Raw genomic sequence first — 4465 nt, forward strand, 5'->3', positions numbered from 1 at the left:
GGCATCAGGTCAAACAAGGACGAGTTCATAGTGGCAAAATAAGTCGAAACTCTCGGCTTTGAATGATTCAACCTATGTATTGAACATAAAAACGAGCTTCGTTGGTGCTATGCATTTTATCTCATGAATCACACACTACCAGTCATTGATGTGGCAAGCTGGCAAGTGGTCCATGACCATTCATGACCATCCGTAATCCAAACCATGACCGGTCTACTGTTCCAGACTTGGAAGAATAAATCCATTGCACAGTGAGAGGTTGTCCGGTTTCAGGATTGTTCCACAATTGATTTGAATTTAGCATCTAAGTTTTGAGTATTCTTGATGAAGGAAATCAACAAGATTTATCAAGGGTTGAGAGCTGGAATTTTGTGATTTTGTGTTTACTTTTGACTTTCTGTGACCATGTATGGTGGGTTAGATTGACTCAATCACTTTGATTGACCCTTTCCCTATAATGTGAGAGTACGCTACCAATAGTTCACATCACATCCAGACCAACCAATGTCTATAGATGAATGACTCACAGATACAACGTCACACAATTCAGCCTTATTTTTGGGATCTCCATGAAGGCAAAAATTTGTGTCACAATTGTGATGATGGTGACCCGTTTAATACTGTTCTGTAGCTAAAGAGTTCTGTGCAAGATGGAGTCTTACTCCATGCAGGAAAGTAGCTAGAAAAGGAGAGTTTTGGAGCAATTCAACCAGGAATCTGTTCAATTTTAACCATTCTCAAGGTTCAAATTTAATGTGAGAATTATTGAATTCTAGAATATCTTCTAGTCTGTCTTGTTCAATGTGATTTATTAAATATTGCTTGGCATCAGGTAATTTGATCTTTTTTGAAAAGGTTCCACATTTTGAGCAGTTTTCGTGTCAAATTGTGGCACAATTTTATTTTGTTATTATGCTGTTGTCAATGAAATTTTAGTTAAATGGCAAACACTTTTCAACATTATGAAATGGAAGAAGTGTTTGTGATGTGTCAGACAAGTGAAATGACATGGAAAATAAAGGCCCCTAAATTGACCAATTAATTTTAGGTTTTTCCTCTAAGATTGATTTGTGCATCAATATTGTTCAAATTCTTAACCTCACGTCACAAGAATAGTTTTTAGTCTTTTTGGGACGCACAATAACAAAAACAACACTCTTAAAATATTGCCTATATGCAATGGTTTACTTGTTAGCCAAAAGTAGAATTAACTTTTATGATTGCATTTCTTGCTGATTATAATATTCCGCAATTTTAACATAAATACCATCAGTGCCAGTTTACTTTTTAACCATATGCGGATATTTACAATTCGTTAAAAGTGTCTACTTTGGATAGAAGAAAAAGCCAACTGAACTAAGCATGCATTCAAAACTTGAATTCATATCAGATGTTTAGCATTCATTTTGTAAATGGGAAAAAGACTGCTTTAAATTGCAGATGCAGTCAACTAGTTTTTGTCAAAACGTAAAACAATTTTGAAATATTACTGGACCCCATCATTGTTGGCAACCCAGCGTAACAAACCCAACCACTCCCAAGCGAAAAGTCACGTGCTCTTGAGCAATGAGTTCTTTAGGAATAAAACTTGCTCGCAGCGGACGTCATTGTTTAAGGACCCGACTCAGGATGGAATTACGACCATCTCAATCCAAGCATTAAAGACGTTCGACTCAGACATGCCACACTCAGGGTATTAGTACAATTAATCATACCTACATATATAACGTATCTGTCCTCACCATAAATAAATTCCATTCACGTTTCTAACTCAAAACAATTCGGAGAATCGGACTCATGGCTTCAGTAGCAATAAACAATCGGAACAAAGCCATTCCTGGAAACCCTGGGTTGGGACAAGGAACACCCAGCCCCCTCCAAACATCCGACAACTTCACTTTCGACGTAGATGAGAGGTTCGAGGGTCTCCTACCTTGGTCTGACTTCTTCGATGCGTCTTTTCTACACGTTCTTTGACCATAATTCCTTATCGGAAGAAAACAGCCGCCGCTGGTTAAGGCTGTTTTGGCTGGCCTTGGGATGGACTGTCAAACTGAGCAGAACCCCTTGGACCCCCATGGACCTAAGGAATTTAACAGTCAACTGCAACGCAACCATGATCTATCTTCGAAAGACGGCTATTTCAAATTTGATAGATTGTATTTTCTAATTATTTTGCTTCGTTCTTAGTTTTTAGTTTTAGGTCCAATGATTAGTACTGATGGGGATCAAATTAATAATCACGGGAGGTTGGGACCAGGGCTACCAGTTTACATTTTCACTGGCCATGACATTGCTGGTGGAATGTCCGCATCCCGTTAGTTAGCCTCCAAAGTTAACCCTGATTTTTCTTACGTCAAACCAGGGTTGCTTTTTGCTCAAACTTAACTTTCTGCGTCACGATGGAATAGGCAGGCGGGTATTTTTTCTTTACACGTTTTCTGGCAACCTTGAATTTGAAATTTGATTTGGTCTCATCAATAATGATTAGTGATCTTGAATCTGATTTGAATTTCTTGGAGCTGCGTCACGTTGTTGTAGTAAAGTGTTTCAAACCGGTATGTCTGCATTTTAGCTTGAATGACCTCGGTTAGGGCTCCCATCAGGGGCGAAATAGGATACCTAAGCAAGTCTAAAACCGCTCGACAAAGTGACAAAAAGTGACCCTGCCTTTCTTCATCTCAGAACCAGGGCTGCTATAAACTCGTTGCTGATCTTTGGTCTTCGTTTCTGTACACCTTTTTATTTGAATTGGGAGCCCTAACTGAGGTTTCTCCAGTAAAATAGTTAAGTTTCCGTTTTGAAACCCATCACTACATTGTTGCGTTTATTGGTATGATAAAAACATGATTTGCCGGGCTACCTGCCAATAAAGTTAAGATTTTAAGGCAACAATGTTGTTGTTCTTGTGGATTTGTTCTTTAATCATTCCATTATTAGCCCATTTTAAACTAAATGTTAATTTCAAGTACCGTTAACTGTTCTAACACCTACATTACAAACGTTCTAGTAATTAAGGAAGAAGGCGGCTAGTTTGTACTAATGGGGATCAAACAAAAAATCACCGGAGGTTGCAACTAGGGCTACCAATTTACATTTTCAATGGCATANATAAAGGGCATCATTAATGTTCATAGTTGTTAGAATACCCTTTAGAGTTTCGGCGGAAATATCCTAACACATCTTGGCATTTTTCTGGCGCGTAAAATTATGAGGAACAAATGTAATTTTGCTGTTTTTTGAAATTCTAGCCCACATAAAAAGGTCACATGTAAAAAGTGTCATAAAAACTGAAGTTTTCAAATACGTAATTAATGAAAATTGGAAGCAGACTTAGTTGGCCCTTTCTTGGAAATAATGATACTATCTATTCAAACGCTTCGTAGTTACATGTGAAAATGAATACTGAAATTCGTGTCCTTTCAATGATTTCAAAATACTTTTTCGGAAATTAGTAGCTTTACAGGGTTTGGGAAAGGTTATACAACATTTTGGACTATTTCGAAATTATGCAAGAAAAATAATTCAAAAAGGTTTTTCAAAATTTAGGTTTTTATAACGCTTTTAGGCATGCAAGTTTTGAATGTGGGCTATCATTTCATAAAGCAATAAAACCAAAGTTGTTCTTATGATTTTGCGATCCAGAAAAAATGCCAACAGGTGCTTGGGTATTTTCGTCAAAATTGTAAAGGCCTTTAACCACTGCGGCATGATTTTATGTTTACACCCGTATTCAGGATGTGTTCTTCCCCTTTGGCTTACAGTGGATATAAAGGATAAATCCAGACGTTTCGTTGAACTCTTTTACCCCTTAAAACATCGAAGTTTATCACAATAGTTGCATTGCTTTCAACAACCCACCTCCACTCCACCATATTGGCTGGTAATAGATAGTCAATGAACAGGTATTTTAAACTATTCACTTATCATTTAACTTCTCGGGCCCCAAAATCAAAATCGTGTCACCAAATGCAAAGTTATGACATTCGATACAAATTTTTAAATGAAAAAAAATATTATCGACCAAAATTGCTCGTTGCCCTCCAATTGATTAGTTTGAAAAGCCAAACCTTCCTCCCCTGAGAGAATATCTCTACCCTCAAGCATCGAATGGGTATCCCCAGAGGTGCAAGCTATTCTCCATAACTCAAAAGGATCATAATTCGAGCATTCAGACACCACAATATCGTCCATCGTCCCATTCCTAGTCAACAAGACCTACGAGGGAGGGGGGAAGGAATCCAACTTACATCCACACACTCTATAGGGTACAGGGTTCGGCGGAACGAAGGGACTCCGTGACTTCATTCAGTGCTGCGCACTAAGCTCGAACACCGAGAAAACTCCGAAGCGTTCGTTGCCACTCGCTCATCGCTTTACTGAGGAGATTTTTTTTCGAGGGGTTTCCGCGCTCTTTCCTTCTCCTTGACAGAGATCCAGCATCGAAATGTACAGAGGGGGGGGG

Source organism: Tigriopus californicus, chromosome 11 (assembly GCF_007210705.1).
Source record: "Tigriopus californicus strain San Diego chromosome 11, Tcal_SD_v2.1, whole genome shotgun sequence".
NCBI lineage: Eukaryota > Metazoa > Arthropoda > Copepoda > Harpacticoida > Harpacticidae > Tigriopus > Tigriopus californicus.